Raw genomic sequence first — 15,781 nt, forward strand, 5'->3', positions numbered from 1 at the left:
ATCCCTTCCCTATGACGTAAGCAAACCCTGGGTTTTGTGGCCATAATTTCTCGGGTGAACTTGACCAAGATGAAATGATAACAACATTTTACAACCTTCATGAAGAGATTGTGAGGATCCCAAGCCTAACTTGAGGTTGTAAAGTAGTTAAGGTTGTCGTAATGATGGTTGCCTGCTGGCCTTCACCTGCCAATCATACAACACATAATACAAACTCATCAAACCATTAACCTGAGCCACCAGTGTTGTAACCAGGCTGGCTGAAGCCTCCCTGACACCACGAAGTGTTGTGCAACTTGTCACTACATTGTGAGACGTGGTCACTCCATATCGTTCTCGCGGGTTGCCAACGCTTGGCTGGAGGAGCGGCAGTGAGCCGTGCGCATGTGCAGGAGGAGGAGGTCTCACCGCTGCGCACACACTGTTGTATTATTGTTGTTGTTGTTGTTGTTGTAGCCAGAGTTGTGGTGGCAGAGCAAGCTGCAGGTGAGTTGTGCTATCCTCATAACTTGTGGTCGCCGCTCGTTTCATGAGGCAGGTAGTTCAGGCTGGGTTGTAACAAGCGTGAGGTTGTAACAACCACCTCCTCCTGATGGGACGTTGGCCTGCATATCATTGATGACTTCCCACCAATAACCTTCCACATCAAGAAACTTTTCTTTGTAAGGAGGAAGCTGGCAACCCACCTCTGCACGCACGCACGCACGCACGAACATACATACATACATACGGACGTACATACATACCTAACCTTCAACAATGAGAAAGTTATTATGATGCAAGTTTAAGTGAGTTATTATTATATTGTAAGGATAAGCGAGTTATTATAGTGCAAGTTTATTATATTGTGAGTAGACGAGTGTCAGCTGATCATCCGATGTGTTGTGATGTTATAATAAGTCAGCTGATCATTCGATGTCTTATGTAATCTTATAATATGTCAGCTGATCATCCGATGTGTTGTGTTATAATATGTCAGCTGATCATCCGATGTGTTGTGTTATCTTATAATATGTCAGCTGATCATCCGATGTGTTGTGTTATCTTATAATATGTCAGCTGATCATCCGATGTGTTGTGTTATCTTATAATATGTCAGCTGATCATCCGATGTGTTATCTTATAATATGTCAGCTGATCATCCGATGTGTTGTGTTATCTTATAATATGTCAGCTGATCATCCGATGTGTTGTGTTATCTTATAATATGTCAGCTGATCATCCGATGTGTTGTGGTCTTATGACAAGTCAACTGATCATCCGATGTCTTGTGTTATGATAAGTCAGCTGATCATCCGATGTGTTGTGTCATAATAAGTCAGCTGATCATCCGATGTGTTGTGGTCTTATGACAAGTCAACTGATCATCCGATGTCTTGTGTTATGATAAGTCAGCTGATCATCCGATGTGTTGTGTCATAATAAGTCAGCTGATCATCCGATGTGTTGTGTTATCTTATAATATGTCAGCTGATCATCCGAAGTGTTGTGTTATCTTACAATAAGTCAGCTGATCATCCGATGTGTTGTGTTATCTTATAAGTCAGCTGATCATCCGATGTGTTGTGCTATCTTATAAGTCAGCTGATCATCCGATGTGTTATGCTATCTTATAAGTCAGCTGATCATCCGGTGTGTTGTGCTATCTTATAAGTCAGCTGATCAGCCGGTGTGTTGTGATATAATAAGTCAGCTGATCATCCAGTGTGTTGTGTTATAATAAGTCAGCTGATCATCTGGTGTGTTGTGTTATAATAAGTCAGCTGATCATCCAGTGTGTTGTGTATTAATAAGTCAGCTGATCATCCAGTGTGTTGTGTTATAATAAGTCAGCTGATCATCTGGTGTGTTGTTATAATAAGTCAGCTGATCATCTGGTGTGTTGTGTTATAATAAGTCAGCTGATCATCCAGTGTGTTGTGATATAATAAGTCAGCTGATCATCCAGTGTGTTGTGTTATAATAAGTCAGCTGATCATCTGGTGTGTTGTGTTATAATAAGTCAGCTGATCATCCGGTGTGTTGTGCTATCTTATAAGTCAGCTGATCAGCCGGTGTGTTGTGTTATAATAAGTCAGCTGATCATCTGGTGTGTTGTGTTATAATAAGTCAGCTGATCAGCCGGTGTGTTGTGTTATAATACGTCAGCTGATCATCCAGTGTGTTGTGTTATAATAAGTCAGCTGATCATCCAGTGTGTTGTGTTATAATAAGTCAGCTGATCATCCAGTGTGTGTGTTAAGTCAGCTGATCAGTGTGTTGTGTTATAATAAGTCAGCTGATCATCTGTGTGTTGTGTTATAATAAGTCAGCTGATCATCTGGTGTGTTGTGTTATAATAAGTCAGCTGATCATCTGGTGTGTTGTGTTATAATAAGTCAGCTGATCATCTGTGTGTTGTGTTATAATAAGTCAGCTGATCATCTGGTGTGTTGTGTTATAATAAGTCAGCTGATCATCCTGGTGTGTTGTGTTATAATAAGTCAGCTGATCATCCAGTGTGTTGTGTTATAATAAGTCAGCTGATCATCCAGTGTGTTGTGTTATAATAAGTCAGCTGATCATCTGGTGTGTTGTGTTATAATAAGTCAGCTGATCATCCAGTGTGTTGTGTTATAATAAGTCAGCTGATCATCTGGTGTGTTGTGTTATAATAAGTCAGCTGATCATCCAGTGTGTTGTGTTATAATAAGTCAGCTGATCATCCAGTGTGTTGTGTTATAATAAGTCAGCTGATCATCTGGTGTGTTGTGTTATAATAAGTCAGCTGATCATCTGGTGTGTTGTGTTATAATAAGTCAGCTGATCATCTGGTGTGTTGTGTTATAATAAGTCAGCTGATCATCTGGTGTGTTGTGTTATAATAAGTCAGCTGATCATCCAGTGTGTTGTGTTATAATGAGTCTGATCATCTGGTGTGTTGTGTTATAATAAGTCAGCTGATCATCTGGTGTGTTGTGTTATAATAAGTCAGCTGATCATCTGGTGTGTTGTGTTATAATAAGTCAGCTGATCATCTGGTGTGTTGTGTTATAATAAGTCAGCTGATCATCCAGTGTGTTGTGTTATAATGAGTCAGCTGATCATCTGGTGTGTTGTGTTATAATAAGTCAGCTGATCATCTGTGTGTTGTGTTATAATAAGTCAGCTGATCATCCAGTGTGTTGTGTTATAATAAGTCAGCTGATCATCCAGTGTGTTGTGTTATAATAAGTCAGCTGATCATCCAGTGTGTTGTGTTATAATGAGTCAGCTGATCATCTGGTGTGTTGTGTTATAATAAGTCAGCTGATCATCTGGTGTGTTGTGTTATAATAAGTCAGCTGATCATCCAGTGTGTTGTGTTATAATAAGTCAGCTGATCATCCAGTGTGTTGTGTTATAATAAGTCAGCTGATCATCCAGTGTGTTGTGTTATAATAAGTCAGCTGATCATCTGGTGTGTTGTGTTATAATAAGTCAGCTGATCATCTGGTGTGTTGTGTTATAATAAGTCAGCTGATCATCCAGTGTGTTGTGTTATAATGAGTCAGCTGATCATCTGGTGTGTTGTGTTATAATAAGTCAGCTGATCATCTGGTGTGTTGTGGTAGTTAGGTGTGTGAGGAGGCGTGGCGGAGGTCTGGTTGTTGGGTCGACTGCTCCCGCTGGAGGAGCCTTGTCTACTTCGTAACTTGGAGCCGTAACTACACTGGTATATGGCAACAGACCAGGACACAACTGGTGTATATATGGCAACAGCCAGGACATCAAATGGTGTGTATATGGCAACAGCCAGGACATCAAATGGTGTGTATATGGCAACAGACCAGGACACAACTGGTGTATATATGGCAACAGCCAGGACATCAAATGGTGTGTATATGGCAACAGACCAGGACACAACTGGTGTATATATGGCAACAGACCAGGACACAAATGGTGCATATATGGCAACAGCCAGGACATTAAATGGTGTGTATATGGCAACAGCCAGGACATCAAATGGTGTGTATATGGCAACAGCCAGGACATCAAATGGTGTGTATATGGCAACAGACCAGGACACAAGTGGTGTATATATGGCAACAGACCAGGACACAACTGGTGTATATATGGCAACAGCCAGGACATCAAATGGTGTGTATATGGCAACAGACCAGGACATCAAATGGTGTGTATATGGCAACAGCCAGGACATCAAATGGTGTGTATATGGTAACAGACCAGGACACAACTGGTGTATATATGGCAACAGCCAGGATATCAAATGGTGTGTATATGGCAACAGACCAGGACACAACTGGTGTATATATGGCAACAGCCAGGACATCAAATGGTGTGTATATGGCAACAGACCAGGACACAACTGGTGTATATATGGCAACAGCCAGGACATCAAATGGTGTGTATATGGCAACAGCCAGGACATCAAATGGTGTGTATATGGCAACAGCCAGGACATCAAATGGTGTGTATATGGCAACAGCCAGGACATCAAATTGTGTGTATATGGCAACAGCCAGGACATCAAATGGTGTGTATATGGCAACAGCCAGGACACAACTGGTGTATATATGGCAACAGCCAGGACATCAAATGGTGTGTATATGGCAACAGCCAGGACATCAAATGGTGTGTATTTGACAACAGCCAGGACATCAAATGGTGTGTATATGGCAACAGACCAGGACACAACTGGTGTATATATGGCAACAGCCAGGACATCAAATGGTGTGTATATGGCAACAGCCAGGACATCAAATGGTGTGTATATGGCAACAGCTAGGACATCAAATGGTGTGTATATGGCAACAGACCAGGACACAATTGGTGTATATATGGCAACAGCCAGGACATCAAATGGTGTGTATGGCAACAGCCAGGACATCAAATGGTGTGTATATGGCAACAGCCAGGACATCAAATGGTGTGTATATGGCAACAGCCAGGACATCAAATGGTGTGTATATGGCAACAGAACAGGACACAACTGGTGTATATATGGCAACAGACCAGGACACAAATGGTGCATATATGGCAACAGACCAGGACACAACTGGTGTATATATGGCAACAGACCAGGACACAAATGGCGCATATATGGCAACAGACCAGGACACAAATGGTGTGTGTATACGGCACCTGGCTTGGGGCAGGAGGAAGTTGCCACATCTCAGTGGGGATGGCAACTGTAAACTGTTGAATGTTGTGCACCACAGTTGCCAGTCATGATAAACTGATGATCGTGAGCATAATGACCTGGTTAATTGTTTAGTGATAATTGCTGATCTGTGGGGGTAACGTTGACCTGCTGATCTGTGGGGGTAACGTTGACCTGCTGATCTGTGGAGTAACGTTGACCTGCTGATCTGTGGGGTAACGTTGACCTGCTGATCTGTGGGGTAGCGTTGACCTGCTGATCTGTGGGGTAACGTTGACCTTCTGATCTGTGGGGTAGCGTTGACCTGCTGATCTGTGGGGGTAACGTTGACCTGCTGATCTGTGGGGGTAACGTTGACCTGCTGATCTGTGGAGTAACGTTGACCTGCTGATCTGTGGGGTAACGTTGACCTGCTGATCTGTGGGGGCAACGTTGACTTGCTGATCTGTGGGGGTAACGTTGACCTGCTGATCTGTGGAGTAACGTTGACCTGCTGATCTGTGGGGTAACGTTGACCTGCTGATCTGTGGAGTAACGTTGACCTGCTGATCTGTGGAGTAACGTTGACCTGCTGATCTGTGGGGTAACGTTGACCTGCTGATCTGTGGGGTAACGTTGACCTGCTGATCTGTGGGGGTAACGTTGACCTGCTGATCTGTGGAGTAACGTTGACCTTCTGATCTGTGGAGTAACGTTGACCTGCTGATCTGTGGGGTAAAGTTGACCTGCTGATCTGTGGGATGACGTTGACCTGCTGATCTGTGGAGTAACGTTGACCTGCTGATCTGTGGAGTAACGTTGACCTGCTGATCTGTGGAGTAACGTTGACCTGCTGATCTGTGGGGTAACGTTGACCTGCTTATCTGTGGGGGTAACGTTGACCTGCTGATCTGTGGAGTAACGTTGACCTGCTGATCTGTGGAGTAACGTTGACCTGCTGATCTGTGGGGTGACGTTGACCTGCTGATCTGTGGGAGTAACGTTGACCTGCTGATCTGTGGAGTAACGTTGACCTGCTGATCTGTGGGGTGACGTTGACCTGCTGATCTGTGGAGTAACGTTGACCTGCTGATCTGTGGGGGTAACGTTGACCTGCTGATCTGTGGGGGTAACGTTAACTTGCTGATCTGTGGAGTAACGTTGACCTGCTGATCTGTGGAGTAACGTTGACCTGCTGATCTGTGGGGGTAACGTTGACCTGCTGATCTGTGGGGGTAACGTTGACCTGCTGATCTGTGGAGTAACGTTGACCTGCTGATCTGTGGGGGTAACGTTGACCTGCTGATCTGTGGAGTAACGTTGACCTGCTGATCTGTGGGGGTAACGTTGACCTGCTGATCTGTGGGGTAACGTTGACCTGCTGATCTGTGGGGTAACGTTGACCTGCTGATCTGTGGGGTAACGTTGACCTGCTGATCTGTGGGGTAACGTTGACCTGCTGATCTGTGGGGTAACGTTGACCTGCTGATCTGTGGGGTAACGTTGACCTGCTGATCTGTGGGGGTAACGTTGACCTGCTGATCTGTGGGGTAACGTTGACCTGCTGATCTGTGGGGTAACGTTGACCTGCTGATCTGTGGGGTAACGTTGACCTGCTGATCTGTGGGGTAACGTTGACCTGCTGATCTGTGGGGTAACGTTGACCTGCTGATCTGTGGGGTAACGTTGACCTGCTGATCTGTGGGGTAACGTTGACCTGCTGATCTGTGGGGTAACGTTGACCTGCTGATCTGTGGGGGTAACGTTGACCTGCTGATCTGTGGGGTAACGTTGACCTGCTGATCTGTGGGGTAACGTTGACCTGCTGATCTGTGGGGTAAAGTTGACCTGCTGATCTGTGGGATGACGTTGACCTGCTGATCTGTGGGGGTAACGTTGACCTGCTGATCTGTGGGGGTAACGTTGACCTGCTGATCTGTGGGGTAACGTTGACCTGCTGATCTGTGGGGGTAACGTTGACCTGCTGATCTGTGGGGTAACGTTGACCTGCTGATCTGTGGAGGTAACGTTGACCTGCTGATCTGTGGGGTAACGTTGACCTGATCTGTGTGGGTAACGTTGACCTGTTGATCTGTGGGGTAACGTTGACCTGCTGATCTGTGGGGGTAACGTTGGCCTGCTGATCTGTGGGGGTAACGTTGACCTGCTGATCTGTGGGGGTAACGTTGACCTGCTGATCTGTGGAGTAACGTTGACCTGCTGATCTGTGGGGGTAACGTTGACCTGCTGATCTGTGGGGTAACGTTGACCTGCTGATCTGTGGGGTAACGTTGACCTGCTGATCTGTGGGGGTAACGTTGACCTGCTGATCTGTGAGGTAACGTTGACCTGCTGATCTGTGGGGGTAACGTTGACCTGCTGATCTGTGGTGGTAACGTTGACTGCTGATCTGTGGGGTAACGTTGACCTGCTGATCTGTGGGGTAACGTTGACCTGCTGATCTGTGGGGGTAACGTTGACCTGCTGATCTGTGGGATAACGTTGACCTGCTGATCTGTGGGGGCAACGTTGACTTGCTGATCTGTGGGGGTAACGTTGACCTGCTGATCTGTGGGGTAACGTTGACCTGCTGATCTGTGGGGTAACGTTGACCTGCTGATATGTGGGGATAACGTTGACCTGCTGATCTGTGGGGGCAACGTTGACTTGCTGATCTGTGGGGGTAACGTTGACCTTCTGATCTGTGGGGTAACGTTGACCTGCTGATCTGTGGGGGTAACGTTGACCTGCTGATCTGTGGGGTAGCGTTGACCTGCTGATCTGTGGGGTAACGTTGACCTGCTGATCTGTGGGGGTAACGTTGACCTTCTGATCTGTGGGGTAACGTTGACCTGCTGATTGTGGGGGTAACGTTGACCTTCTGATCTGTGGGGTAACGTTGACCTGCTGATCTGTGGGGGTAACGTTGACCTGCTGATCTGTGGGGTAACGTTGACCTGCTGATCTGTGGGGTAGCGTTGACCTGCTGATCTGTGGGGTAATGTTGACCTGCTGATCTGTGGGGTAGCGTTGACCTGCTGATCTGTGGGGTAACGTTGACCTGCTGATCTGTGGAGTAACGTTGACCTGCTGATCTGTGGGGTAACGTTGACCTGCTGATCTGTGGGGTAGCGTTGACATGCTGATCTGTGGGGTAACGTTGACTTGCTGACCTGTGGGGTAACGTTGACTTTTATTGCAGACGACATAGTTTGTCATGTGGTTGTGGCTGTTATGAGGGCAAGTGTGAGGATGAGCAGGTGTAGTATGTGTGTCACACATGCAGGATGAGCAGGTGTAGTATGTGTGTCACACATGCAGGATGAGCAGGTGTAGTATGTGTGTCACACATGCAGGATGAGCAGGTGTAGTATGTCGTACTGCTGGTGAACCAAGTTATATACATGACAGATCCATCCTACGTCATCATTTGTCCCTTACGTGACCCAGGCGCCAGTTATGTTCACACCTTCACCACCTAACTGACCACGCTCACCACATTTCTCCTGTCTGCTGTGTTGATCCTGTCTGCTGTGTTGATCCTATCTGCTAGGGCTGTGTTGGTCTTATCTGCTGTGTTGGTCTGTGAACTAGTTTTAAGTTAGATTCATAAGTGTAGTATATTATGATTCAGTTGCTTGTTCAAGTAGTTAACGTGTTCACGTAAAAACATTCGTAATTGTAACCATAATTACATATGTAGTGTGTGTGTGTGTGTGTGTGTGTGTGTTGTGTGTGTGTGTGTGTGTGTGTGTATGTTATATTTTACCATAATTGAAAAAGTTTGGTACACACCAGGTATGGTCTGTGTCAGTCAAGTTAGGTACACACCAGGTATGGTCTGTGTGGGCCAAGTTAGGTACACACCAGGTATAGTCTGTGTTGGCCAAGTTAGGTACACACCAGGTATGGTCTGTGTCGGCCAAGTTAGGTACACACTAGGTATGGTCTGTGTCGGCCAAGTTAGGTACACACCAGGTATGGTCTGTGTCGGCCAAGTTAGTACACACCAGGTATGGTCTGTGTCGGCCAAGTTATGTACACACCAGGTATGGTCTGTTTCGGCCAAGTTAGGTACACACCAGTATAGTCTGTGTCGGCCAAGTTTGGTACACACCAGGTATGGTCTGTGTTGGCCAAGTTAGGTACACACCAGGTATGGTCTGTGTCGGCCAAGTTAGGTACACACTAGGTATGGTCTGTGTCGGCCAGGTTAGGTACACACCAGGTATGGTCTGTGTTGGCCAAGTTAGGTACACACCAGGTATGGTCTATGTTGGCCAAGTTAGGTACACACCAGGTATAGTCTGTGTCGGCCAAGTTAGGTACACATTAGGTATAGTCTTTGTCGGCCAAGTTAGGTACACACCAGGTATGGTCTGTGTCAGCCAAGTTAGGTACACACTAGGTATGGTCTGTGTCGGCCAAGTTAGGTACACACCAGGTATGGTCTGTGTCGTCTGTGTCGGCCAAGTTAGGTTCACACTAGGTATGGTCTGTGTCCTCCAAGTTAAGTACACATTAGGTATGGTCTGTGTCGGCCAAGTTAGGTACACACCAGCTATGGTCTGTGTCGGCCAAGTTAGGTACACACCAGGTATGGTCTGTGTCGGCCAAGTTAGGTACACACCAGGTATAGTCTGTGTTGGCCAAGTTAGGTACACATCAGGTATGGTCTGTGTCGGCCAAGTTAGGTACACACCAGGTATGGTCTGTGTCATCTGTGTCGGCCAAGTTAGGTACACACTAGCTATGGTCTGTGTCGGCCAAGTTAGGTACACACCAGGTATGGTCTGTGTCGGCCAAGTTAGGTACACACCAGGTATGGTCTGTGTCGGCCAAGTTAGGTACACACCAGGTATAGTCTGTGTCGGCCAAGTTAGGTACACACCAGGTATGGTCTGTGTCGGCCAAGTTAGGTACACACCAGGTATGGTCTGTGTCGGCCAAGTTAGTTGCAAGTCGTCACTGTGAAGCGTGTGTGACGACATGAGAAAGTGTGACGCAATCTGTGTGTCTGTGTTTGTCTTGGGAAGATATGGTCCATTTGAGCTGCGTCACATTAAGTCACTTGTATGTCTTGATGGCGGAACACCTGTGCTCACACCTGTTTTTCCTCATCTTTGGTTGTTTAAATATCTGGGATGAAACACCTGTCACATTACATTGTGGCACTTGGCACGTGTCCCATTTTCCCTGCAAACGTGGCTCCTCCCCACTGAGGCCTTCTACTTCAGGTTTAGGTATATGATACTCTCCTGGCCGAGAGGTTCCTAATACAATTTTGCAGAACATATTAACGAGGTTAGTTGTCCAGAATTCAGTCAAGATAAGATGGAGTGAAGTTAATGGGGCGAGACACAAGATGCTTTACTTCCTTATCTACCAACACACATCAGTTAAGGGGGCACTGCGTTATCTACCAACACACATCAGTTAAGGGGGCACTGCGTTATCTCCCAACACACATCAGTTAAGGGGGCACTGCATTATCTACCAACACGCATCAGTTAAGGGGGCACTGCGTTAGTTAATTTGTTAAGGTCAGGCGATCGTTGCATGGAGGAACCTCTCATGAGCCTTCCATGATGTCACGTAGTGGTGGCCGGTGTTCACAATACTGTTGAACCATTTGACGCAAATGTTGTCTACGTGAAGATGTCAGCCACCACCACACTGCCAATATTTAGGCTTAATGTTTATGCTGATTTTGTTGGTCATTATAAACATGTTATAACTTAAATAAACGTCAGGGGACAGTATGGATGACTGGTGTACTATGCTGCTCTGCATCAAGCTGATGTTTATAGAAAAATCTTTTTAATAGTAACTTCGTGTACATCAGGAACTCATCAGCACTGCTGACAGTGTCCCATCACATGACAATCATGGGCAGTTGGCAAATATAACCTAAGACACTCATTATATAGATTCTGTTTGTAAAACTACAAGGACACCCCAGCACTCAAGATAAGGGAGATCCCATCTCCAAATGGATTGGTTATGTATATTGACGCAATCTTTTCATTTAGGAATGCCTCCAATCTTATCAGTGATAAGCACCTACCTAAGGGCCCTTCCTTTCCCTTTTACGACACTCGGTTTAAATTCAAGTTGACACACTACTGTTGTTATGCATTGCTACTATATTTTAGTATCTGTAATTAACTGTTGGTATCTCACAGGGAGGGAGTTTTACACTCTGGAGGTTGCATCTCAAAATATGCCAACAATCAACTTCTTAGGCCTCTTGTGTCAGCTACTGTCATTCTCAGGCCTCTTGTGTCAGCTACTGTCATTCTGAGGCCTCTTGTGTCAGCTACTGGCATTCTTAGGCCTCTTGTGTCAGCTACTGTCATTCTTAGGCCTCTTGTGTCAGCTACTGTCATTCATCATGAGCATGCTCGGATCATGCACCACACCACACTATACTGCTGTTTGAAGCGCTATTTATTAACATCATCTTAAACAAGTTTCTTTCCTTGTGCATTGCTGTGCTGTCTGCATCTTGCTGGCACTGTATTTCGTTAAGAGCTGATTGCTGTTGACTTAATCAAACTGATTTTGAAACTTGAAAGCTGTGATCAGGTCACCCCTTACTCTTCTTCCCGTTCGGTAACCTGGGATTACCTCCCTTCATTCATGTATGTCTTTAGGTCTGTTTTTTGGATCCTCTCAGATAGACATGTGTTTTTTGAAGTGCTCTACCCAGACTTACAAAGATGTGGTTGTGTGATATCTGTTTTGAATATCTTGCTGAACATTTCCTTATTCTTGTACAGAAATCATCCTCTGACACTACACCTTGACACTACCAGTAGACAGTTGCAATCTTGAACAACTTATTTGTGTGGCTCCGGTAACAGGTTTGACACAGTGTCGACTCCCAAGGTATTTCTGCAGATTATTCCCTGATACACATTAGCCATATGAAGGCCAGTTCACACATTGTCCCATCTCCATTAATTTTCATTTCCCTGGGATAAATTTCACCCGCCATTCACAAGTTTAGTTCATTTGTACTTTGGGAGGTCTTGCCCTTGCAACATCACTGTTGATGGATCAAATTCACCCAACTATGGTTCACTGTGCATAGTTAAGTGTCTGTTATGTTCTTGTTGTCTTAGTCTTTTCTTACTTTCCAAAATTTATAAATTAGTTCTTTCACAGTTCCCTAAATTTTCCTTTCTCAACAAGAGTTGTCCAGTCATCTTATTTTGTTCTATATATTGTTTTCTAATTCCAGCTTCCTTCTTTCTTCTTGATATTCTGAAGACATGAAATAAGATGTGTTAAATCTTCCTCCTCTGCTCTACATAAGTCACAACTTTTATCACTACTGAAGAATCTGTTTCTGTTGTTTAATGGTAAATTTTCATATAACTAACAGAAAATCTTCCATCTTTTATACCTTCCATTTCTGATAGATTTCCATATCTTTTTTATTTCCCATCTCCTGCATTTTTTTGTATCCCATTTTTTTTTTGTCATTTTTTGAAACTTTTTAAATTCTATTTTTGTTTCCTGAAGATACTTTTCTGTCACCTTTATCCATTCATCTTTTCTTTGTGCTCCCTTTTCTAGTCCTATTCTTCCAAGTAGTTCATTCCCATTTTCATTCATTATTTATTGTAAATATGTTATCTCTCCTTATAATTCATGATTCCTTAGCTGAGTCACTTATTTCACTAAGAGTCATCTCTCATGTGTATTTCATTGCTCCTAATATTTTACTTTATACATCATTTTCTATTGTGCCAACTTTGGTGTTTGTCTTGGTCCTCATGTAAACTGGTGGTTTCATCATTGTTTACTTCTCTCATGACCATGACATGGCCTTGCCATGACCTTGGCATCATCCACAAACATGGTCAGGTATGAGTCCAGTCTTTCTGGCAGGACATTTACAAGAGGAGTTGCACAACACGTGTGATTACTGTCCATCTGGATGTTTCCTTTTCTCCCTTCTGCAAATGTAATCTTATATGTTGTGAAGCTGTCCCCTCCATATTCCTGCTTGAAGATCCTGCTTCTTTACTAGCCTCCTATGTGGTATACTCGAGAAACACTGTTTGATCATCTGTCTCATTCGTCTGAAGTGATGTGTATGTGTGTGATCATTACCTGTTTCTGATTACCTATTTGTAATTTACGGGTCCTTGTACCTTGTTCTTTTTGCAACATCAAGAAGACTTTTAAATCTTTGTAAGCTGCTGGTATGCACAGTTTCATTGCTTTGACTATTCCAGTCATCAGGTACCCTTATGCTAAAACTGTACTTTTTTACATTCTTCTTAATCGTCCTCTTTTTCAGTTTATGATCATGGTCTCTGGTAAATCTGGTGTTGCAACTTGTAAAGAACTGTTGATTCAGCATCATCCAGTTGATTCAAAAAATCAAATACTCTTGTCAGGTCACCCTTCCCTTCTCACCTCTACAGTGGACAGCTGTGTAGCCTTCAACCCTTCATTGTTAAGCACTTTTAGTTTTGGTACCATCTTCGTTGCCCTGCTTTGTCTAATGCATGTAATGAATAGGTAACCAAACGTTTCCTTATCCATGTGTTTGAACCTCATCTTGATATTTGCTAGCAGACAGTTTACTTCTTTCTCACTGAAAATTTATTGATAGATTAGGTAGATGCCAACCCCTGGATCTCTTACACATCAATTCCTGTAACTTATTTTCCGCTAAGTAATGGTCATATTGCAGCAAAAGGTCATTGCATTCCATCCTTATGATATCTTTATGATCCTTGTGATTGCTTTACAGATGACATTGTAACATTTGTCTTCAGATCCCGTGCTGAGTGGATCTGATTTGATTGCCATCTGTATAAAAGTGCCATAGTCCTTGGGCCAGACGTCTCATATGAGCAGCTTTATTACATTGCTTGGAGCTGAAGCTTATATTCAGAGGTGGATACAACGTCCTTCAGCAGATAGACAGATTTTGTGTCAGTCAGTAAAGAGTACCAAACTAAGATTTTTTTTATAGTAGAGAATGAAAAGAGCCTGAGATTAATAGGTTTTACTTGTAGAAACTTGTGTCTTCCCATATGTACTGAAACAATTGCCTGTAGACTGATGCCTCAATTCCTTCCTATGCATAAGTCTTTTTAAAATTTCTGGGCATATCTCAGCTGAAGGTTCAGGAAACATTCAACAAGGAAACTCAAACCTCTGGTGGCACTAAGGGCTTTAGCTTGAAACCATCTTCTGTGTCAAAGTATTATTCAAATGCAGAATTTTGCTATATGTACCTGAAACAGCTGAGTAGTATGATCGACTAGCTGGAACATGGTGTCAGTCATTTTGTTATAGTAACTAATAATATTCAAAAGACCAAAGCAGATATCCAGTCAGTCACTGACTGTGATAAAAACTGGATTGATCTTTTTCACCACAGTGATGCTGATCTGATGAGCATCTCCCCAGGTACTGCTGCTTCTACTGTTATAAAGGAGGGACCAGAAGACAGCAAAACATCACCAACAGATAGCATATCAAGTATATGCTGACACATTACTTAGAAAGAGAACTTCATAGTTTGAATGAATGATTCAAAGAATTAAAAACATCTTAGTGTTATCCAGCTGATAACAAAAACAGCCTTCAATCAAGGGAATTATCCTCATGGCAGACCACAGGCTATTTGGAGAAAGGTGGACAGAAAACAAGTATTTCAGCATCGAGTAGGTTGTTTGTCCTGATCCTTGGTAAACTGATGTGGCAGTGAAATAAATACAAAGTACCTTTGGCATAACAACTTCATATAGAGGTTCCTCATGAGAACGTACCACTGCAGCTATCTTTAATGGAAATGTAAGGGGATGACTGCACTTTTGTCCAGTTATCACATCACTTGTTCATGACTTCATTGTAAAACTCTTCAAAGAAAAGAATTGATGTGTTTGATGTGTACATGGATAACTCTATCAAGCAAGCATATAGGGTAAGGAAGGGTGCAGATTATGGCATTTTGTGCCCCAAAATACTGGCATAGTAAGGAAAATTTGAAATATTTCTTTATGGAGGAATGGAGAAAAATCAAAGGCAAATCGACCAGGAAATACTGTATGGACGTATAACGTTATGTCATGATAACCATGGGATATTTTGAGGAAGTAAAAGTTATGGAAATTACACACGGGGAGTGAGACTTACATAGACCTCCTCCTGCATGCCCAGCATGCAGCAAACTGTGAATGGAAGTCAGTTAAACTAATTATGGAGGATACTGCTTAGCTTTCAGAAGCAGCATCAGTAGTGAAACTTACACGTGATTGGCACTTGAGAACAGAACAAGACTCATGAGTATTATTAAACTCTCTGACACTGTAGGAAGTGGTGTCTGCATGTCTGTGATGCTTTTACAGAATGTGGCATGCACATCTTTGATGGGGGTGCCATGCTTTTATAGGGTGTGATATGCACTTCTTTGATGTGGTACCATACTTTTACAGGATGTGATATGATCAGTGTTTTTTCAGAGCAAGACAAAATCAAAGGACTGATGCTCATTCCTTTAGGTCATCCTTATCAGGATGCCTTCAAAGCATTAGGAGAACAATGGCAATTATATGACATCACCCCAGTCTTCCTGGTATTTACTTGGAGGATGTTTGTTGCTTGAATGCTGATTTATCGTGTGAATGA

General features: G+C 43.7%; 1 protein-coding gene across 33 annotated transcripts in view; it reads left to right on the forward strand.

Annotated features, from left to right (window-relative positions):
- Positions 1-15,781, forward strand: part of Ndae1 (Na[+]-driven anion exchanger 1) — a 680,061-nt gene that overhangs the window by 73,744 nt on the left and 590,536 nt on the right. For 9 of the 33 annotated variants that reach the window (XM_071683698.1, XM_071683716.1, XM_071683704.1 and 6 more), the window contains exon 1: positions 348-486. The exons of the other annotated variants lie outside the window; for them this stretch is intronic. The gene's annotated coding sequence lies outside the window, so the exon portion shown is untranslated. Of the gene's footprint in view, positions 1-347; positions 487-15,781 lie in introns of those variants that run through there. 33 annotated transcript variants of the gene reach the window in all.

This window comes from Panulirus ornatus, chromosome 37, assembly GCF_036320965.1.
Source record: "Panulirus ornatus isolate Po-2019 chromosome 37, ASM3632096v1, whole genome shotgun sequence".
In the NCBI taxonomy this organism is placed as follows: domain Eukaryota; kingdom Metazoa; phylum Arthropoda; class Malacostraca; order Decapoda; family Palinuridae; genus Panulirus; species Panulirus ornatus.